Below are 24,936 nucleotides of genomic sequence, written 5' to 3' on the forward strand. Positions count from 1 at the left end.
AGAGTCATGCAGAGATGCTTTTAGGGAAGTCGGGTTACTGACTCTGTCCTGTTTCTATTCTCAAGGTGATCCTTTACTCCAGATCAAAGTGCGCTTTGTTGGAAGGGGGGGTTTCACCATCATGGCAGTAGAGGTAACTTGATAACTTTCGAGTCCAACAACACAGAAGAAATGCCTTCAGAAATTTGCCTTCTCAAGTTGGTGTCGGACTAATAACAGTCTCCCTGAAGGTATTAAACAACTAAATTTAAATATCAGTTCAAAACTATTTTGGTGCCAGAGGCATTTTACTCTGTTGACGAGTTTATGATGAATCGCTGAGACAATTAAGAGCACAAAAATTCACAAAACCGTTTTGTCACACCTGTAAACGTTAATAAAATAATAATAATAATAATCTCTTTATTGCATTATTTTAACAATTTTTACATCGTATCGCAATAGCCAATAGTTAAAGTAAATTTACACGATTTTTATCTACACATTAACGCAACCTCATATTTACAATTCAAACAATCATTCAAGACACAATCGCATTGACCTCAGATCCAGCACTCTCAAATATCCCAGTGGCTTATCATGAATTTATCAACAGAGCAGAAAGCCTTGGACACCAAAAGGAGATTGAGACGCGTTTTAAATCGATTTTGATTATTGGAAATTTTGATTTCTTCAGAGAGCCTGTTGATTAATCTGACACCAACTTCTTGCGGTAGATGTTGCGCTAATGTCAATCTGCGTTGATGAGTTCGAAAGTTATCCCTGCCTCTAGTGTCATATTGATGACCGTTCCTGCCACGAATCACGATGCACCTTGATCTGCAGTACATGATCACCTCAAAAAATATAGAGACAGGGCAAAGCCAGCAATCTCAACTCCCTGAAATATTCCCTACACGACTCTCTGTAATTCAAATTTTCAATGATTCTGACAGCTTTTTTCTGAAGTCTAAAGACGCGCTTCATTTTGTTTTTTGCACAACTTCCCCAAAGTCTTATTCCATCCGCAAAATGAAGATGGATTAGGCCATAGTAGACCATTCTTAAAACTTCTAGGGGGTAAAATTTGGCTAGATTGCGCCGAGCATAAATAGTTGCCCCTCGGTTCGGGCCGGCATAGGACGATTCAGTAGCCTGGTTCCTGGAAGGACTGCAATTGTTTAAGTTTATCTTCTGTGTGAACATAGCCCTTTCATAGTCCCGGGAGTTTAATATGGAAGTGAGGTCATTAGATACCGTCAATATCTTTATAGTTATAACAAGAGAATAGCTACTGAGTGGTTGGTAGGTGTTCACATTATGTTCGATTGATTTCGGTTTATTGAAAAAACTTATCTGGCAATTCTTTCACCGTTCTTTATTTTTAGAGGAATTAGTGATTTTAGTTCATCCTGCACAGTTTGTGTTAATTGCCAAACTAGGAAGGATGCGTTAGATTAAAAAAAAAAATGGATTTACGTGTTAGGAAAATAATTCTGTTTTATCAAGATCCATTTTTGCAAATATTTAATGTAATCGAGATTTGTAGCAGTATTTGGATAATATATAACTAAAAATGTAGTTATCTCAAATAAATATTTTCCCCGTGAAAACGATTGTTTTTAACACTAAATATTAAACTTTGAATAAATCACTATTTACAGATAACTTAGATGAAAAACATAAAACCAATATTTAAGACTTTTTTATTTACAATAAAAAAGTCTTAAATATTGGTTTTATGTTTTTCATCTAAGTTAAAAGTGACCAATATAAGCTCCATCTACAGCATATTTACAGATAGTTTAAAAGATTTTACCAATGTGTGAATTCCTATATTTTAAAAATTATTAGAATAAAAGTACCAACTATGCCTACCCTCGAATAGCAATGAATTTTCTACAATTTGCGAGCGGATGTGACAATTCTATCATTAAAACGTGTGACATTTGAGTCAAACAGCAAGAAGAAGTAAATCAATTCTTGATTTGCTCATCATTTTTAATTCTTCATGCTCAGTTCATGATTCTTAAACCTTTTATCACCGGGTAAAAAGTATACATGATTATTAAGCATACATTCAGTATAACTACGTACCTGACTGAGCAAGTACAAAAAAAAACGAGGCGATCACAACATACGTAATTACTGCAGCTGCCGTCTTATTGTCGTCTGGTAGATCCAAAGATCCCAGTCGGCAAGACAAATTTTAAATTGCTCAGTTATCTATCTAGTAGTTGTATACATAAATGATCGGAAGATGCGGGTTTGCTATCATCTGTTCAGTAAAGAATGACCATCAGTGCACTTTGCTATATCAGTTTGGTCGGCCATAAACTTACCGTCATTAAAATTCTGACTACCGCCGCAAATTATATAAACACCATGGTTTTGATATGAAAAGGGGTTTTTTAGTTATAGTTTAAGGGGAATTTATTTTTCATAAGGTTTCAATGTGATATCAATGCAGCAGAGTACGGTGGCCCGACCTAGTTGTAGTGTTAGCGCATTCGTTGCCGGACCTAAAACTTTGAAGTAATAATAGCGCAAAATCAATTCTCCTCTGTGACCGCTGCATCGTTTACTAATACAATCGTCCTTCTCTGTACCGAATTTCCTCCTTATTCTGTTTCATAAGATCCTTGTATTGATTGGTCACCTATGTGGACGGACAGGATACGACTAGTAAGGGTCTCTTAAGAAATACAATTGGCATGCAAGGCAAAATCTGCAAGGCCACATGGCAAAATCTGACTCAGATGCGTGGCCGGAAGCCAACTAGCATTACTTCTTAAAGCAATGAAGTTATTTAGATGCAAATATAAATTAATGACAAAACTGAAGGTTCTTTAATATATTTTTTCTAAAAGAGGGATTGATACCCGATGAAAGCGACCTTTGAAGAAAGTAGCCGCGTTAAGTTTGCCAGCTATTTTATTTCAATAAGACAGTATATATGTTAAAATTAGCCTCCATATGAGATGCATTACAGTCTATTGAACATATTAACGAAAAGAGGAAGGCTTTTTCCAGTTTGGAATGCCTATTCTATTAAATTTGCGTTCTTGAAATACTGATCTGGAACAACCATCATACGATAAACAAACTATAAAGCTAAACGTGGCAGCAGTAATTTCAAATTGTGGCATCGCCGGGTTGATCTCATTTCGTGGAAATGTAGACTAACAACTTGGCTGATTGTGCATGTACTTTTTATATCAATGGTTTGAATTTTAATGAGAGTGCGTTTGTGGTTATATCAACCAAAATGCCAAAGCTCTGATTGTCAGTTACAACAGGCCGACGACGAAACCGGCCCTTCTGAACCGGGCGGTGTGGCTCGCCTGGGTTGACCATTGTGAGTCCTATTTTAAATCGATACTCCGAGCGCCGAGGGGAATACCTGCCCGGACTAACGTGACTTGCAAAGAGTCCCAAGTATCAGGAAGTCCTTATAGAGAGAAAGACACACTAAGGTAACTATTTTTGAATTAAGGACAAATCTGCAATTTCAAATATCACAGCAGGACAGGTTATAAAGTATAATTAAATTACATTCTAACTAATATATGTTTAAAATTTCTCCGATATACTATTAATACGAAGGCATTATAAAGGATATATTTACTGCAAATACAACTGCACAAATTTTTAGACAAATAATCAGTAATTGTATGTGTTTCCGCCGCCTTGTATGTGAGTGGTTGACCTCCATTGTCTAAATTTAGGGTCCACACACAAAGTGTGACACAAAAATATTATAGCGATAGGGAAATAACCACCATAAAAGTTAATGCTGGTATACCAATATAAATGGACAAAAAAATCTATTTAGTTTGTTGACAATTTTAATTTCAATATTCTAATTATGCCACAGACTCTAATGTCATATTAGATACTCTTTGTATTTACAGTTTTAGACAAACTATTAGTCATCAAACTGAGATCTGACAATAAGATAGATCTGAGATGATAGTGTATTTCCTCCCCAGGCACGGAATATACAACATTTTCGTAAATCTGTTTCGTAGCAAATTAGCATTTTATTTTTCAGTTTCTTAGAACGTTGATACGCTGAAAAAGTAAAGGTGATAGTTTTTAGTAAGAAAAATAACGAAAAAACAATGCATAATAAAAATTGGAGTAGTGTTCTCTATATATTGATGTTAGATCGTTAGAGAAATCGTTAAATTGTTAATATGTCTTTGAAACTATTAAAGACTATTTAAACAAAGCTCACTTATCACTTCGTAAGAAGCTAATTTTGTTTAATAATTTTTTAAATTAATAGACAAAAAAAACTTCAAGATACTTTATATCTTACAATTCAATGGCCCAATAGAACTAATAGTTATTCACAGTTAAAGAAGTTTTAACTAACATAGAGTAGATTTTGACAGGTGGGAACCCTTTTGAGTGCAACTTGGAAAATTGTTACTAATCTTCGTGATATAAACATGAGATGTAAGAATTTAAACTCAACGAACTTATCTCGCACGATCTAAAAGAAATCTTCTACAGTAAAAACTATAATACTAACTTTATGGACTGATCGGCTACATACAGGGTGAGTTTTAAGTCCCTTCCCCCCCTATTTTTTTTTAAACCGTATAAGTTAGGAGGTTTAAACTCCGTACATATTCGTTAGACCTAAATATCTTGTTTTTCATGGGTTCATTGACTCTCCACCTCCAATGGGGGACGGTCCACGAGGAGTAAGCCGAGATTCTTAAATGTAAGCATAGGTTGATATGCACATCAAATTAAAGGTCTCTGTAAGTAGAATACAATGCCGCAAACCGGACCTCAAAAGGTTCATCCTAATGAAAATTACAGGGTGTTAAAATGTACAAAATAGTAATGTGTTATTATCTGCGTTTTATCGCGCAAATTTTTAAAAGTTCATTTCAAAACAATTTTTCTATTGCTGTTTATTCTTTAAAAGAAACTTTATTTTGTTGTGTTTAATGATTTTAAGGGATCACTGGAAGTCCGAGATCTAGGAGTTAACTAAAGGATTTAATAAGAAGTCGGTCATGTGATGTGTCGTTTAACATTGCCTTTTAACGCTGGAAACGGTGCTACAATCTGAATTAAAAAAGGATAATTCGTAATTTTGTTAATAATAATTTTGTACAGAATCTGGGGTCTGCATTTTTAAATGTAATCTTTGACATAGTCCCTGTGTCGTTGTAAAAGTGAAAGTTGTTTGTTATCTGGGAGACATGTTATGTTTGGTTTCAGTTACTTGGGCCATTAAGTATCTGACCTTGTTAGTTGCAGTTGTAGCTACTGACCTTGTTAGTTTTAGTGCTGTTAAAGTTAGAAACATGTCTCGCACTCTTCAAGAAAAAGTTGACATGGTGTTTATTTTTGGTGCTTCTGGGAATAATTACCACGAAACAATGAGACGATTTAATGTAAAACATCCAGAAAGACCTGTTAGCAGAACCTATTTAAGGCAGTTAATAACAAAATTTAGAGAGACTGGTAGCGTTACTGATGCAAAACGTTCAGGCCGTCCTCCTTTGTCAGAAGAAGTTGATTTTGAGGTTCTTTGTACAGTCGTGGAAAATCCTCAAACCTCTTCGAGACAAATAGCAGACAATATCGGGGTATCACAACGCAAAGCAATAACTACCCTGAAGAAGCACAAATTTCATCCCTACAAAATTATGCTACATCACGCATTAAATGAAGATGACCCGGACAGAAGATTGCAGTTCTGTGAAACTATGGATAGACTAATTATAGCAAATCCAACAACCGTAAATAATATCTGCTTTAGTGATGAGAGTACATTTTACGTAAATGGTTTAGTAAATAGACACAACTGCCGATTCTGGGATAACTCTAATCCCCATGTTCACAGAGAACATCATACCCAGTATCCCCAGAAAGTAAATGTTTGGGCAGGTCTCTTTGGTAACCACGTGATTGGACCACTGTTTATTGACGGAAATTTAAATGGAGAAATTTATTTACATATGCTCCAAAATAATATTCATCCATTAATATAAAATACAATTCGCACTAATGTTGGGGAGTTTAATCGAGAAGAAGTAAGGTTCCAGCAGGACGGTGCTCCTCCACACTACGATGTTAATGTTCGTGGTTACCTTACTGTACATTTTCGTGAGAAGTGGATAGGACGACGCGGGGCAATAGAATGGCCGGCACGGTCCCCTGACTTGAACCCACTGGATTTTTTTTGTGGGGACACTTGAAGTCTGTGATTTATTGTACACCAGTCGCATGTGTGGAAGATCTTCGGAACAGAATTACTGAGGCCTGCAGGAAGGTAACACCAGAAATCCTAACCCGTGTAAGGAGTGAATTTGTTAACAGACTATACTACTGTCAGGAAGTAACAGGCAATCAGTTTGAGCATCTACTACAATAAAAGGGTAAGTAACAACCTACTAGTATCGGAATCATACAATATTAGAACCGGAATCGCTGTAGAAATAAAAATAAATGGGTCTAAAACCTTTGTAAGACAACAATTCTTTAAATAAAATACTTACAAGGCGACACAACACATGATCGACTTCTTATTAAATCCTTTAGTTAACTCCTAGATCTCGGACTTCCAGTGATCCCTTAAAATCATTAAACACAACAAAATAAAGTTTCTTTTAAAGAATAAACAGCAATAGAAAAATTGTTTTGAAATGAACTTTTAAAAATTTGCGCGATAAAACGCAGATAATAACACATTACTATTTTGTACATTTTAACACCCTGTAATTTTCATTAGGATGAACCTTTTGAGGTCCGGTTTGCGGCATTGTATTCTACTTACAGAGACCTTTAATTTGATGTGCATATCAACCTATGCTTACATTTAAGAATCTCGGCTTACTCCTCGTGGACCGTCCCCCATTGGAGGTGGAGAGTCAATGAACCCATGAAAAACAAGATATTTAGGTCTAACGAATATGTACGGAGTTTAAACCTCCTAACTTATACGGTTTAAAAAAAAATAGGGGGGGAAGGGACTTAAAACTCACCCTGTATAAGTCGAATTACCTTTATTCCAGTAAACATTTCATTTATTTGTTTCCAAACAATACATACATACATTTGACTTACAGAAATTGCAAAAAGATAAATGTACTGGAATAATTCCTGCAGAGACTCCACGTCGTTCTTCTTAACTCCAGTAATTTCCAGTTTTCTAATGAGATTTCTTCTATTAACGGAATCAAAAACCTTATCTTGGTCTAGGAATGTCACTATAACGTGTTTTTTTATGTATATGAAATTAACTTAGTAACCAATTAAAGCATCAGATGTACTTTTTCCTTCTCTAAAACCATAATTTTCGTTAGCTACAATGTGAAATTGCTTTAGGTAACTCGGTAACTAAATTCTTACACATTTGTCGAGAATCTTATCTATTTATGTCAAAAGTGACATTAGTTTAAAGTTACTGAGTTGTGATTTTAGATCAGACTTGTAGATAAACAGGTCAGTCTTATAGGATTCAATCTAGATCTGTTAACTGTTATATTATAATACGAGTATATTTAGTTAATTTTATTTCTACAAAATCGAATTGTTAGAATCCAGCTTTCTTCTTGTCTTCTTCTAGTCAAACAACATGTATTTGTCTATTCCTTAACTCGACTTTTTTTTACTATCCTCAAACATGTAAGGTGTTTTCTCAACTGATTTTAAAATTAGCAAGGCCTTTCAAATCCTAAAAAAATTAAATTTTAACCTTGATATCTCGATAACATAAGATTTTTTAAATATTGAGAACATAGTTCATTTCTGAATAACGTGAAATCTACTGTACGTTACTGGACTAGAATACATTATTCAAATCCATTACCATAAAACACTATTTTATTAAAAACAATAATACATTTTGTTCATTCAAATCCTAATCCTCATAATGCCTCAACAATTTTTGCCTTTCTTTATTTGTTCGAAAAGCAGTTACCGCCGTTGAATGAAATGAGCATAATATTTCTCTCTGTTCTGTTTAATTACGGTTTTGACGTTACCGACCATGATACTCTCAGGGGGACTTACGGTAGTATATTTCAGTCTATAGGCTGATATATGTTTTCTAAAAATTAAATACTTGAATATTTTTCGTGATATAGCATCTCAATTCTCTGTTATTAATTAATTTATTATTGCAGTTATATTGCTTTCCACAACTAACACATGTTTGAAAGTCCAGAACAAAGCTTCATAAATAGAAACTAGAATTATATAAAAATTAAAAAATTGAACTTACAAAATTTATAAACATGTAATTGTTTACTTAAGTCCTACATTATTTATGCCTCAAAACTCAAAAGTTATCTGATCGGAAAGACTTTTTACTGTTTGCATAAAGTTCTCGAGTTCATTTTGATATCATTAAGAGTTTCACGTTTACTTTATGATAATATTTTGTTAATATTATTCTATTATTTATATATTGTTTGTGGAATTTGATGTAAATAAGATATGTCCTTTTATTTAAATAAAAACTTAAATAAATAAAAATATACAAACTTTAAGTCAGATATTATGATAACAATAATATTATGATTAACATGATATTTCTTTACGTAGTTTGTGGAATAATGGTTTTTGTAAATATTTGATTAAAAGATGGTATAAAATAAATTACATGGGTTATTACTTAACTTTTTGTGTGTTTTAAGTCACTACCAAAGGGTTGAAGTTCATTATTTGATTTTTAAATGTTGGTCAACTATAAAACACCTTTTGATAAGCGACAGTGTCTTATTATATTTGTCAACCCCTAGAGGTAGCAGACGGACTTATCATTCCGAGAAAAATTATAAAGCACAAGTCCTGTGTTTTACTATATGTCAGCTGTTATAGTTAAAATATCGAAACAAATAAAAAACAAAACTGAACTACGAGTTTGATTCATTGTTTGACAACGAGTATAAATTCTGTTTAACGTAAGTTAAAATATAAGCCTAGTTTGAATGTTTGTATCAATAAGGGGAGGAGGGTTACCCCAAAAGCCTCCTGGATACTCCTTTGGATAGGAATGGTCATATAGTCATATAGGAAAGTTGTACGTTTCGCTTAACATATATTTTATCTAAAACAAATTATGTTGACTGAGAAATGCAATACATCACTTTCGTTAACATAAGTAAGTATTAAAAAACTTAATGGCGTTCTATGTGCTGTGCATGTCGTGAGGATGTTTTTATATCTTAAATAGATATATTTATTGTAACGCCCATGTGTTGTTTGTTTTCTACAGTCTACTCATTCAACACTCGGTAAATTATTTATACAAAACATTGTTTGCATGAATGTAAAGATCAAATGAGTATATGGCCATTTCACAAACCTTCCATGAACACAAATCTCCCCGTAAGGGAATCGTTCATAGGAAATAACTGCGACTTTGGGTTTATTTAATATGGTTACTGCACCGTAATGCCTCTCACCCATAACAAAACACATCCGCTGGTCTAGTGAAAAATATAGCGGACATACATTGGAATGACCATTTTGGAAATCCCCATTGCTTCATTATTATCAACTTCTGTAAACTGCGGTTCATTGATGTAGAACTGCTAATTTGCTCAAGTCACCCTACAGCCCTCTTTCTAAAAAAGTAATTATAAAAGTCCTTTGAACAAATTTTGACCGTGAACGTGTTACCCCTACGATACCCTTAAATCTTTTACGGATATTGGTTTTATTAAATACTTGATTCTTGAGTGCTATTATCGTGTTTGTTTCGTCCTTTAACTATATAAATGCGTTTGAACAAAACAATCTAAAATTAAAATATATTGAAATATTTGTATAGAAATCGGATAAACTAAACTTTAATTTCATATAACTTGATTTCCCTTAATTTATTGAATGCACAAAAATACACATTATACTTATAAGGAGCATAACGCTAAATTATATCGAAATAGTTATCTCCAAGTTTGTATTGTTTGGTAATAAATCCACCTGTCATTAAAATATTATTTAGGGGTTAAAATAAAAGTTTAACATACAAATATATTATGTCTGAAAAATGCTTGGTTTAGGAAAATTTGTTTTCTAAATTATCATGTTCTCCTAAATACTAATAATATCCTACTATGGCCATTATAGTGATTTATCCTCATTTAAACTAGGAAGTTCAGATATAGAGGAAATATTTGATCTGAACATAATTTCATTCTCAAGGTACTATAAAGCAATACGGATATTTTTTCACGAAATATTATAGGTCTTCTTGCAAACCACTGTTTAGATAAAGCAGTATTTGTAACTAAATCCTATGATTTGTTTTATTAGCCCATAGGAACCTTAGGTTTTTTTATAGTTGTGGCAGCGAACATTTCCTCTTGCCAATGGCACAGTGTAACGGTTCGGGATCAAGCAACGCCGAGCGTGGCAGCTACTTGGATGGGTAACCGCCGTTTTAAAATTGGTCATAGCAAAAATTTAAAAATATGATTGTGCTCTTATACCATAATTCAATAGTTAAAAACAGTAAAAAAACAAGCAATATAATTCTTTGGGTAGATTTTGGATTGCCACTGAAAGAAATGTAAACAGTCAATACGTTACAACTTATTAGTTTCAGAGGCGTAAAGAATAAACATATACAAGAACGGCCAGTAAGAAGATATATTTTATATGTTATCATTCAATCACATTCATTAATCTAGATAAATTTAATGAATATTTACTGTTAATAATGAACGTACTTGGGAAGTCCGCCCGAAATCATGAACATTACTTTACCCTTTATAAAACGTGATTGCTTTTCCAAGTTTGAAAGTGATTGGGAAAATGCCCTCATTCTGATTTATTATATGAAGCAAGGGAAAAAGTAAATAGGCCAAATAAATTTGAAGGAATTAAGCTAGAATGTTATCACTGCCGGGAGCCGAGCCGCCCTTCATATCCGTGAATACGTGCTGGAATTCGGGGCCCGTTATAGATTCTACCCGGAAGTAAGCGTCCACCAGGTACTCAGTATCTTTCGTGACGACCCAGGTTACAGGAAAGACCGGGCTAGGCGGTCCCCGACGTTCGCGTAATATTTCTGGAATAAATCTGCTTCATCTTTTACATCGTAGAGTTTTAACCTTTCGTTGACCCTTGATTGAAATGATCAATTAATTGGAATCCTTTCTTTATCTTTGTTTATATCCATGGCTTTTAAAATATTTTCCCACATATTTTAATTTTTCGAGTAATTGATTTTATTACAGTAATTACCTAAATTTTTTAGGAACTAATTTTTTTGTTAAAACGTCAAGATCATTTGTAATTGGGTTTTCAACGCAGTGTCGAAAGGTTGTCTTTACAAACGGTAGCTCATCTAATTTCTGGTCTAGATTGATCTGAGAAACCGGTAATTATCCAAGGTATTTCATATGGTTAATAAACTGCCTATTTATCATCAGAAATAAAATTTTTAACATGTACATATGATAAAAGGTTGTAACATATATAAGAAATACGTGTATGAATATAACAATAGGTGTATAGAATAAAGAAACTGAAATAAAATAAGTTTTCAGGTATATATTTAGTAATTCTGCACTCAAATTGTTGCGAATAGAGTGAATGTTAGAAATTAAAATCAGACGATCAGCACACCTGATTTAATGTACCTGAACTCGTTTTATATACATGAAGAATGAAAAGTGAAATAACAAACTTTGAAAAATAATTTTTTAAAGCAAAACTAACTTTTAGGCTCTATAAAATGAAACATTAGGGTCTTCGAATCTGTACGTATATAATCAAAGTATACTGTCAAGAAAGTACACACGAGCGCGGCACTGGCATAGACGAAATTTTGCAAGGTTTTACGTCACAGTTTTGTTAGAATTAGTCACTGAAGAACACTTTTAAGTTACCGATAAATAACGCCTTACAGTGAGTTGGATAGTTTATTTATCTGTAAGTTTTAGCCCTAAACCTAGTCGCAAAAATAGCAAGGTTAGACTTGCAATAAACTGTGCAACTCCATTTTTAACACAACCACAGAGCGACGAGCCGTATGAACAAGAAGTAACTACCACATCTTGTCTACCTGCGTGGCAGCAACAGTAGGGGTTACGGCACAGCATCTCAGTACACATTGGTTCGATTCCCACCACAGAAGCACCTTTTTCCTGTAGAGAAACTGTTTTTATTGTTAATCTAATAAGTTTTATTTCTTATAAATTTATTACTTAGATTCTTTTAATAATCGTGACTTTTCATTTTATCTATTTATTTATTTATTCGTCAATTTATTATTGATAAAAATATGCAATTTACAATAGAAAAAACAAAAACCGGGAAACCCTGTATTCTGGCGATGTATCGAAAAAAATTTGCAGCGCATCGATTAAAACTGATCCAAATATAACGGCACTGACTGTTTGCAATAAAAAACACAGCGGCGAACACCCAGTCACCATGCGTTCGCTTTTGTCACCGCTGTCCAGGACTCGGTCTGCGACCGACGCTGCTTCACCTACTCCGCCTGCATCTGACTCGCCGCCTGCCTGCTCCACGCCTGGCCCCGGACCCTGCGCTGAGCGCCACTCCATCCAGATCCTCCACATCGATCAGTTCACCGGCGGGCGAGACTACTGCGTTCCATGCGTCTACGGGAGAGAAACCGACCCCTGTCGCTGCAACAAAACCTGACCTGCCGCTACTACAAACTCACTCGAAGGGCCTACGCCTGTCGCCTCGTCGGGAGCCTCTGATGCTGACGAACTTGCGTCAAAAAAACTGCAGATTAAAGGAGCAGATAAGTCAGCTCAATGTCGATCTGATGAGGGTTGTCGATCATTCCATTGAATCGGACACAAGGCTTCTTCGGTATACAAATGGCATTTTTGTTGCGAGATCTTCGCTGTCCGGAGTATCAGCGGGAGCTTCTGTAAGAGGACTGCGCTGTGCAGTGCGAGCCACCGGTGACCACCTGCTGTCAGGTCTCACAGTGCTCCGAGACTCGCGACCTCGTCACCAATCTGAGGACAACTATTCAAGTACTCGAGGCAGAGATTGAATGTCTACGGGCCGAGAGGGAGGTCCAGGGGTGTTCCTGTGGCTACTCTCAGGCGACGGGTGATTGGATTGTCTGTTAAAATAACAAATATGTTCCTATTACGACCAGCAATAGATTTGAACCTCTCGAAAATACAAACGAAAAACCACCCATTCTCAAAACCATCGCAACCACTAATGCAGCTCAACAAAAATATCCCCGTACAATAACCTGCAACAATAATAAACCATCCGGCCAACACCCTTCTCCAAAGGCTTCTCCTGATGAAGGCCAAAATTGAAAGGCAAAATTAAAAGAGAGTTGCTTTCCTTCAGGAATGTTGTGATTGAGGGTGACAGTAACACCCGTTTCCTGGCCCGCATTGTGCAGCGCCGCGTCTCATCGGCTGCCAAAGTGACTGGCATATGTAAGCCTGGGGCAAAACTCCTGAATGTAACGTCCAGAAGCCCCTCGCTTCCCTCTAGCTGCTTCATCCTGATCGCCAGAACCAACGACATCGCTGCCGGTGAGTCACACAACATCTATAATCGCCTGGAAGAAAGAGTCACCGTTCGACTGAGTTCGGCCGATGTTATCTTGGCAATGATCCCTTATCTTCACGATCTGCTCGTTAGCCATCCTGTGAACCAACGGACCATTCACGCCAACTACTACATTGAGGAGCTATGCGTGAGACACTCAAAACCTCAAGCTCCTCGATATCAATGATATCGGAAGAAACGGTTCACACGGATGACATGCATCTGCAATTGCCGGGTAAAGAGCTGCTGGTCGAAATGATAGTGGAGGGCTAGGTTTCTGCTGTCGGACCGCCTGCTGCACCTGAGTTGTCTCTAACACTGCCCAGTGCCTGCTGCCTCACCTGCTGTTGCTGATACCTGTGAGTCGCTCGCCAGTCCTGCCCAGAAACCGTCTCATGCAGCATGACACTTCATCAAAGCTACTTCGCCTGTAAAACCTGACGAAAACAATATTACGCTTTCCTGTCAAAAAAAAAAAAAAAAAAAAAAAAAAAAGGAAGAGCCTATGACGAATGTAAAACGAGAGAGGGGTATCAGATCCCGTTATTTATTCAGAACACGTTTTCAGAAAACCACTCAAAATTTTCATAAAATTTCGAAATACAAAATTATTCACCTAAATGCTCAATCCGCTACCAATAAGTTAGAAGAGTTGGACCTCATGTGCGATGAGCGAAAACCTGATATTATTGTAATATCGGAACACTGTTTTACAACCGATCAGCATTTAAAAAAATGCAAAATTATGAATTAGCACATATTTTCCTTCGTTCCAATTTTAAGGGAGGTGGTGTGGCAATCTTTGTAATAATCCCCTTGAAATTTGAAAAAAAATTAAGTAATTCATACTCTAGAATTTGATTTTGAGGCTGCTGGTAATAATATAAATTTAAATTCATCCGAAAAAGTTAATATTGTTGAAATATACCGTCCAAACAACAACCGAAGTTTTAGTTCATCCTTTTTTGGAAAACCAGAGAGCCTGCTAACCAATTTTTGTTTTCAAACAATCAACTATTTCTCTTAATTGGCGATTTAAATATAAACGCACTGGACCACCCCAACCCCCACACTCGGCGGCTGCGTGATATTCTTCAAGCTTTTGGTCTAAATTGGTCAGTGAACTCTCCTACACGAGTATGTGCCACGACGAGTACAACCATCGACAACGTTATCACCAACATCCCGAAAGTTGACGTTGTCGTGTTCAATCCTGCCATCTCTGATCACTTCGCTCAGGAGATTGATTAATGGACTTGATCCGGTGATTAGGCTTGCAGAGAATACGGTCCAAAGAGCTCTAAACCCTCAAAATATTAACGAGTTAATTTATCACCTTAAGCGAGAAAGTTGGAAATTTTTAAATAACATTAAGTGTCCAAATAAAGTTTACACTGCTTTTAATGAACGCTTTCTCTATTATTTTAATGTTTCATGTCCTTACAGAACATTTGAAGTACGCAGTAAGCGACATAAGAATACTTGGGTTACACAAGGTATTCTCACATCTCGTGAAAAACTCAAATTTTATCACTCAATTTTTATTAATACAAACAACTAAAATTTTCAAAGATTTTTCAAAAATTATAGAAAAAATATATAAGAAAGTTATAAAAGCTGCTAAAGCCTATGAATTAAACAAACTATTAAAGAATACCGAGAACTTTTCAAAAACAACATGGAAAATTAATCCGTAAAACGAGAACATCGAATACAAAAATCAAAACAATGTTTACTGCTCGTTGAAAACCAACTGATGATCCTCAAAAAATTGCTGACAAATTTAAATAGTATTTTGCCTCAGTTGGTTCGTGTGATGAGTGCTTCACTGAAACCCTCTCCCGCAACCTTGGTAGAGAACCGGTATCGTCTATGATCTTGACCGCTGTCGATAAGGCTGAGATGGCTGGTATTGTGCAAAAAATAAATTAAAAGAAATCTTGTAACAACAGTGGTATGTCCATGTGGCTAGTCAAAAAATGCTCCAAGCGTATCTTGATTCCACTAAAAAAGTGGTAAACTCCTCATTTCTATCTGGAGTTTACCTGGATGTTTTGAAAACAGCAAAAATTGCCCCGACTTTTAATTGAAGAAAGAAGATCCTCATCAAACAAAAAATTACCGCCCAATCGCAATCTTGCCAATTTTCAGCAAAATTTTTGAAAATGCGTTTTTGAATGAACTACAAAGTTTTCTGGAAAGATTTGACATACTGTGTCCTGAAAAATTCGGCTTCCATAAAAACAAATCAACAATTGATGCGGTTTCAAGTCTTGTGGATATTGTTGTCGATGGTTTTGAGAGACGGGATAAGGTGCTCAGAATATTTCTCGATCTTTCTAAGGCTTTTGACACTGATGCATCAGTTAGCGACATGTGAAGAATACGGGTTCTACCACACAGGTGGATCTCGTCCTACATAACGATAGAGACCAGTGCGTGCAGATCTCAAATGCCTTGTCAGGAAAATTGAAAATGGCAAATGGCGTCCCTCATGGATCGATCCATGGCCAGTGCTTTTTACTATTTACGTTAACAATTTTAACTCATCGGTCCAGAATGGAAAGGTGATTCAATATGCTGACGATACGACTCTCTGCGTTACTGCAAATTCTTTGCAGAAGCTTGAAATTAATTTATTTGTCACAGTGAATTCATGCATCCAATTTTTCGGAAATCAATTTGAAAACAAATAGCTCAAAATCAAACACAATTGATTTTTGTCTGAGACAGCGTGAAGGTAGTGCACGACCTGCTGTCCTGGTAGATGACAAACTCTTAGAGGAATCTGACTCCATCAAATTCCTAGGGATGTACCTAGATCGAGGTCTGACCTGGGACAATCATGTTGAAAGTGTTTGTTCCAGAGTAACTTCAGGTTTGTATGCTTTGCGGAATCTGGCAAAACACTGTTCTCACGACATCCTGAGAATGGCTTATTTTGCCCTTGTTTATCCGCACCTTGCATATGGAGTAAGACTCTGGGGTAGCTGTGCAAACAACAAACTGTGTACGAATCATTTCTAAATTAAAGAGAAGAGAGTCGTGCAGGGATGCCTTCAGGGAGCTTGGTTTACTGACCTTGCCCTGCCTCTACATCTTCGAGGTGGCTGTGTTCTGTAAATCAAAGAGCACATTGGCTCAGGGAAGGAACATTCACCAGTATGAGACAAGAGGCAGGGACAACTATCGCAGTCAACCACATCGAACGGTGGCGTCTCATAATTTGCCATCGCAGGCTGGTGTTAGGTTGATTAATAGGCTCTCTGAGGATCTTAAAACATTGGCAGTACCAAAAAATTTAAATCTCGTCTTCAATGCCTATTGGTGTCAGGTGCTTTTGACACGGTATGTGAGTTCGTGGAAAGCCGCCCGTAAATAGACAATTAAAATGGAAACACGTTTTAACAGGATCCGATTAGCTATTGCATGTTTGTCTGGATGAGGAACTTTTTGTGTGTATAATTGTGTGTGAATAGTAGATAGGCTAATGCATTGGCTAATACAGACTGCTTCTATACAATATTGTATGCTGTTAAAAGGCAATAAAGACTGATTTGATTTGATTTGAAAAAGCACTTTATTCAATGTTCGACAGTATGCCATGTACAGAAACCCGGCAAATCTTGGTCCGAGAATGGTGGGGGATTTCCCCTCATTCGAGTATTTAGTTCGTTATACTCACGCTAGGCGAGCTACTGTACAATCAAATGAACTTTACAGGCAAGCAGCACTTCTTGGTCCAGGATGTTACACGCTCTATACAGAGCCTCGTAACTTGCGGGTCCGGACCAACACGTTCAAGGCCCGGACCAGCATGAGGCGCGATGACCAACAAGGTACGCACGATTTACGCTCCTGGACCAGCAAGTGCTGAGGTTCCAAACATATATATATATATATATATATATATATATATATATATATATATATATATGCAAAATTCTGTGTGATTCTAAGCTAAAAATGTAGAATAACTTTTTTCCAATATTCATTTTGTTTAGCCGCTAGCCGCCATTATGTATTGTTTATTAAAAAATTATTATCCCTAAAACCAGTAAAGCTAAAGAAACAAAATTTGCCAAATATGTTTGAATAGGTAAGAGGGAGGAGGAAAAAATGTTTTATTTTCTTTAATATTAAGAAAATGGCAACTGTTGACCAGTATAGCTATAAAATAGTATTGGACACCATCTATTTGGAAAATGTTATTGCAATTCCAACAGCACTAGTTTCAATAAAATCCGTCAATGCATAAACGAGCTCTACCACTTTTAAGATACTCTTGTACAAGCCAGGAGAAACAAACAACTGATACATGTTTGAGAGTGCAAACAGTACGCTTGTGCAAGTGTATCTTTAAAGTGGTCGTGTTTGCTTGTGCGTTGATGGGTTTCGATGAAAAAGGTACTGTTGGAATTTTTATCACAACTTCAATATAGCTGGTATCTTTTAAAATTAGTACAACCAATGTAAAACAGTTGATACCTATCAAAAGACAAAAATTTGCTGCTCACACCTTTCCTTAATGGCACACTCACAATGGAGAGTTCTCTCCTGTTTTTTGGTTTTTATGTTAATCAATGCTGAGAAGCCTACCTCGCATAGGTAGGTTGTTGAATAATGTAATAAAATAATTATTGCTTCCATTCCTATTACAGGATACTCTTTTTTTTTCCAACATCAAAAAATCAATAAGTGTTAGTTATTTATATAAAAGTTGTAATGTTTGATCTGTCTGACGTTCTGCAAGCTGCTCTTCTTTCTCAAGAGACAGTTCAGATGACATAAATGCCAAAGAAAAAGGATTGTGCACCCAATCATACTTTTCAACAGAGATGTAAAGAAAATACTGTCCTATGTTGTTCTCAAGAGCCATGAGGTCTAACATTATTTTAGTGGTTATATCATCTTGAGGGTCTACTTCAAAAGTCAGGGAAACATTTTTAATTTTTCTTTGCCACGTCCTTTTTCCCTATCTGAAGTTTCCTAAAGAACCCTTTAAGTTTATCACTTCACACCAGGACATTTTCTCCCTTTCCTTGCATACTCTCACTTAGGTAATTTAAATGACAAAAAATATCATCTAAGTAAGCTACTTTGACGCACCACAATGTGTCATTCAAGTAAGCTGTAAATTATGGATTTTCAACACTGAACAGACTTAATAGCTCTTTCTAACTTTGTAAAACTTCTGCAGGACTTTACCTTTTGATAGCCAACGTATCTCTGTATGAAGAACCAGAGTATCATGTTTAGAGCCTACTTTTGGCACATTCCGGGACAGGATGTTGCTTAACTTTACCAACAAATTTGTTCAATCTTTTAGTCATAGCTGGTTCACCATCGATATAAACAGAAAGACAGTTTTTCAAAGTCAGCTCATTTTGTTCTACAGAACTGACGTTCAAATTTTATAACGTTTTGTGGTAGTTATTCGTTTAGTAAAGCTAAAATATATTATATAAAAAAACACTTAACAAATATTTCTGAGTGCTATGGCATTTAAATTATATAATAAGCTGTATTTAGATGTTAATAACTGTGATAATTAAAAAAACCTTGTTAGTATGATTCACTACAAGTCTTTTGCCAATTTTATGGTTAAAATCCTGAAAACAAAATCTTGGATCCCCATTAGTTCATGTATTTCAAAATTTTTTGGTTGCTATCAAAATTTCATTGAGAAATACAACTAATGCCCGTATAGTGGTACAAATCCTAAAGGAAGAAATTAACAACAATCTTCTTAGCCTCTAAAATGTGTTTAGAGTGGTTTTCAAATAATACTTGTGTGCTTTTGAACGTGCATACACATATGTACAGAATGATAAAAAACCCTGGTCACCACCAAAAATTTTTAAACGACAGACAGAAAAATCTTTGGTTATATTATGGTACAACAGGAACTACTTCTTTGATGTATTCAAAATTTTTGTAGGATATCCTCAAACACAAAATTTTAAAATAGAAATTCCATCTTTGTGATGAATTATTGGAAATTGAAATTTCAACCTTACTACTATCATTCAGTGGCATCTAACTGAATTTATTTTACAAATAGCATGGTACAAACAGCTAACGAACTTACTGTTTTCAAGTGAAATACTTGATGAGATCCAGGTCCGCAAGATGAGCCAGAGTATTCTCGTGCCAGTTCTTGTTACTCCCTACATTACGAGGACTTGGGTGTGATATGAACTCAATCTGAAAAACAAATTCCTTTAATTTTGAAGGAAATATTATAAATATATAAGTTTACGAAATATATAAATCATTATGTAAATTTTAATGGACATAAAAAGTGTTTTATAGAGATTTTTGAGAGGAGATGGGGGAATGAGGTTGTACAACCATCAAGTGAACACTAAAAAGAGAGAAAGAAAATTAAAAAAAAAGGGAACAGTGCTATGGCTGAATGAATAACTTACTCTGATATGTGGAAACTCTGTTTTAAGAGCCGCTTTAGCTCTTTTTTCTGCAAATCTTCCGATGGCAACCACAACCTCTACTTGAAGTAACAGAACAATCTTACACAAAGCTGCATCACAAGGGCCAAACAATTGTTTCTGTTCAGAACTCTGAAACAAAATAACTGTGTGCTTATGTTTTTAACAATTTGTATGAGTACTGTATTTAATTTAACCGTTATGGAATTATGACAGTAAAGGTTCGTCCAAGAAAGTTCTCCAGTAAAAAAAAGGAAAATACTAGCAAATTTTTGGGACTCATAACACTCAAAAAGTATTACAGTTTAATGTGCTTAAAGTTTGAATACTAGTGTTACAATTTATTTCAATTTCAAAACACTTTATGACATTATACAACATTTAAATAATCTGGAAAGGAGTTCATTAACTTTTTAATAGTCAAATATATGAATATTATTATGCCATGGAAAAATTGTTTCATCACTTGAGACCAAAACAATAATTATTTTCAAATATAGTATCAATGACTAAAATGTATTGTTCTATATAGTAGTAATTTTCATAAACTAAATTCAAATTATTTTTCTTAACTAGATTTAACAAATTATTAAAAAATGTATGACTGTCAAACAATATCCAAAACTAAGTACCATTCATGCCAAAATTATAAGAACTATTAATTTACCTATGTAGTCTCCAGTATGTAATAACTCCATCAATCAATATACAACGAGAATATTACATGAAAATATCCAGTGTCGGTTTCAATCAAAAGTGAATACTGTGTGAATTCTCAAGATGGCAGTGCCAATGTAATAGCAAGAGTGTAAATAAGGGTAAGTGGAAAAAAAAATTTTTTTATAATAAAATTACTGAAGTTTATTCTTTACTTAATTTGGGATATGAAATATTTCCACCGTTCATGATTATGTACTTAATCCATAATGTGTAATGCCTAATAGTGTAGTAATTTAGCCATCTAAATTTGTTCATTAGGTTGGTGTCTTAAAGAGGTTACCTTTGAAGTGTGTTTGTGAGATGTAAAGCTAAATGGTTCAATGGTGTGTAGTTAATATGCAGTCCAGCCATTCCATCCACACCTCCACTACCACGAATGGCATATATGGAGCAGGATGATTAATGTGCAACCCTGCCATGCCATTCATATCTCCACTACCACAAGTAATAGCGTACACAGGGGCAAATGATTAATTTGCAGTCCAGCCGTTCCATCCACACCTCCACTACCACGAATGGCGTATATGGAGCAGGATGATTAATGTGCAGCCCTGCCATGCCATTCATACCTCCACTACCACAAGTAATAGTGTACACAGGGGCGAATGATTAATTTGCAGTCCAGTCATCCCATCTGCACCTGCACTACCACAAGTAATAGTGTATACGGGGCAGGATGATTAATGTTCAGTCCAGCCGTCCCATCTGCACCTGCACTACCACAAGTAATAGCGTATACGGGGCAGGATGATTAATGTGCAGTCGAGCCATCCCATCTGCACCTGCACTACCACAAGTAATAGCGTATACGGGGCAGGATGATTAATGTGCAGTCCAGCCATCCCATCTGCACCTACACTACCACAAGTAATAGCGTATACGGGGCAGGATGATTAACGTGCAGTCCAGCCATCCCATCTGCACCTGCACTACCACAAGTAATAGCGTATACGGGGCAGGATGATTAACGTGCAGTCCAGCCATCCCATCTGCACCTGCACTACCACAAGTAATAGCGTATACGGGGCAGGATGATTAACGTGCAGTCCAGCCATCCCATCTGCACCTGCACTACCTCAAGTAATAGCGTATACGGGGCAGGATGATTAACGTGCAGTCGAGCCATCCCATCTGCACCTGCACTACCACAAGTAATAGCGTATACGGGGCAGGATGATTAACGTGCAGTCCAGCCATCCCATTTGCACCTGCACTTCCACAAGTAATAGTGTATACGGGGCAGGATGATTAACGTGCAGTCCAGCCGTCCCATCTGCACCTGCACTACCACAAGTAATAGCGTATACAGGGCAGGATGATTAATGTGCAGTCCAGCCATCCCATCTGCATTTCCATTACCATGAGTAATAGCAATGATTAATGTGCAGTCTGCCGTGCCAATTGCACCTCCACTACCACAAATAATGGCGTAGCTGAAGGATTATCAAGTGGATGAAACCCTCCAAAAACCTTATTAAAATTAAAAACTGTACATATAATAGCACCATTAACTATAAGCACTTTGATCCCACAAGAAAATTTCAATTTTAAAAATGTTCTTCACGATTTATTACGTTCACTTCATATTTTGATTTCTCAGGCCAATGTGAATATGACTTGAATTGTTTCCCTTCATCAGTTCTCAAATTTATCATATCATATTTATGGTAGATGTCTACAATACTGTTATCCATATAAATTGGCCAAAATTAAATTAAATTCAAAAAAAGAGTTTTGTAACTGTGTAAATTAGAAGGGCCCTAACATGTTTTCAGTTTCATTACACTTTTTTCTTTCCCTTTGATAGTTTAAAAATTTTCAGTAGGTAATGAACTTCATCTCTTGGAAGGTTAGAGAATGGCAAAAAAATTATTTTTCACAAGGAGGCACAGAAGGAAACTCGCCAGGCCCAAATATACCAAACACTGAATAGAGAAAAAAACAATTGAAACATTTATATAATTGCAAATCAAAACATTAATTTGCTACAATAATGTTTTTAAATAATGTGATTCAGTAAAACCTGTTATTCAAAAATAAATTTGGATATCTTCATTAGTCATTTAACATTTTGAGTGGTAGAGAGGACTTTACAGCCCTAACTCCGCCTCTTTAACAAAGGCATTTTTCATTTAATTTTTGAATGGAATATTGGGAAATTTTACTTCCTAGATTATCAGATAAAGGCACATTTTGGTTATGAAGTACCACAAAAATTAAAACTTGAAGACTTGAGCATAACAGTTTTCACTTCAAATTTGAAGTTAATATGTATTTATAAATGACTATCATTAACTTTTTTTATTCTCTCCATATTGGAACATTGTTGAAACAGTTAAATTCTTGAAATATTTCAGTTTAACTTTGAATAGGTTATCTTCAGTCAACCACAACTGAGTTTGACAGAAACAGCATCTGTTGACTGGAGAAGGCTCTCCACAGTTAGGCTGAACATTTCAAGAAATAAGCTGTGTTACCTAAGAACTAAATATCTATTAATGTATTTTTGCAGTATTTAATCTCTTAAAATTATGATTTCTTATGTAGTTAAAAAGTTACAAGAAGGTAAAAATATCGTCATACTGGTTAACTTAATTATGCTACTAACAACGTAGATTGCACTATAAGTTATTAATAAATTTGAGTTTGGTCAAATACATCCATCAAAATACGGGAGTGGGATTTCCTGATAAGTCGTGTCCTCATTGCACTATACAAACAGTCAAGACAACTAACATTGATTTAAATTTGGTAGACCATCAGTAATTATTTACATGTTATGATAGTTTCTCAAATGTACATTTTTCTATACACAGTTCTATAATTCACTGAGTCAAGCGATTTAACTTGTTTTTAAAATTGAAAACATAGAAACAATGTTAGTTTTTAAGGTTGTAATTCTCAAAATAAACATCACTGACTTAATTACCTATGTATATCACGTAAAGAGATGGATTTGACATCTGTTGCCCATGGGGATAGCGCCAGCACTACCCCCTCCCGTCACAACGGATGACAGCCGTATCACTCCCCTAAACTAACACCGTTGATTATATATAATAACCTGTGAGAAGATGTCAATCGCAAAAATCTGTTACTACTCAAAACGATGCATTACGCACCATCTAGTGGTAAATGAAAGAAAATTTAATGATAAATATACTATAGGAAAATATCAAATATGATATATTAAGTAAACTCTAACATTAACTAAAATATCAAATATTTAAATGTAACTAATAAAAATTGGATCAGAACTAGAAGATTCAAATTTTAGCAAAGGTTTAACACAGTAGAGCTATCTAAAAAAGAGCCAACTCAACTATTAATGTACATTTCTGCTACACTTTATCTAATTAATAGATACACAAACTACTAATTCTCTATTAAAGTTAAAGCAATCAAATTTTACTACCCATCTACTTGACATTGCATCCATATGGGAATTGTATGAGATAAATTTTGTTCAATACAGCTAGGCTTGTTCCTTAAAAGGTACAGATAGCACTATATACAAAACTCTGTTTTGTTCAGAGTTAAAACACATTTTAATATCATATTAACTACCTCATTTCTATGATTTGAAATTAAAATGTTGAGTATTTTTTATTATTGCTAGAATTTACTCAATATAACGTTATGTATTTAACAATTATTCTCTACAATATATTGACTGTAATAATGACTGTTTCTTTAGTTTACGGCTAGATAGCGCACAACAGTAACGATTCAAGTGGCAACAGATTTTAGCAATGGATGCATTATCTTCTCATAGACTGATACATAATCTAAGGTCAAAGCTATCACTCATTTCTCTAAAGGTACATGAGATGACACTGTACCCTATACATTGTACGTAAATGTTGCCATTCACGTGGTATTAAAAAACGATATTGCTTTTTTAATCGAAATAAATTATTATAGAAAATAATTCAATTAATTCCTAATTACTGTTTTATCAGTATATATTTCTTTAACCCTTTACATGGAGGTTTAATACTAGTCTGAATACATGGGCTGAAACAAAATTCAATTGTAAAAATGTAGCTGCCCCTGTTAAGTGATAATACATAATTTAGACAAGCCCATTTAAAAATAATATTATTTGTAATTTATTAACTATGAAAAACACGTTACTAGAAATGAAATATCCAGTATTCTTACACAGTACACTATCGTAATAGTTATCTGCTTTAACATTTTATATCAGTTACTGCATTACTTTAAACATTACTTAGGACATAAA

At 35.2% G+C, this 24,936-nt stretch overlaps 1 pseudogene; it reads right to left on the reverse strand.

Moving 5' to 3' along the window:
* LOC124352878 overlaps positions 1-19,968 on the reverse strand; it is a 34,663-nt pseudogene extending 14,695 nt beyond the window's left edge.
* Positions 19,969-24,936: the final 4,968 nt, after the last annotated feature.

The sequence above is a fragment of the Homalodisca vitripennis genome, chromosome 1 (genome assembly GCF_021130785.1).
Source record: "Homalodisca vitripennis isolate AUS2020 chromosome 1, UT_GWSS_2.1, whole genome shotgun sequence".
Classification (NCBI taxonomy): domain Eukaryota; kingdom Metazoa; phylum Arthropoda; class Insecta; order Hemiptera; family Cicadellidae; genus Homalodisca; species Homalodisca vitripennis.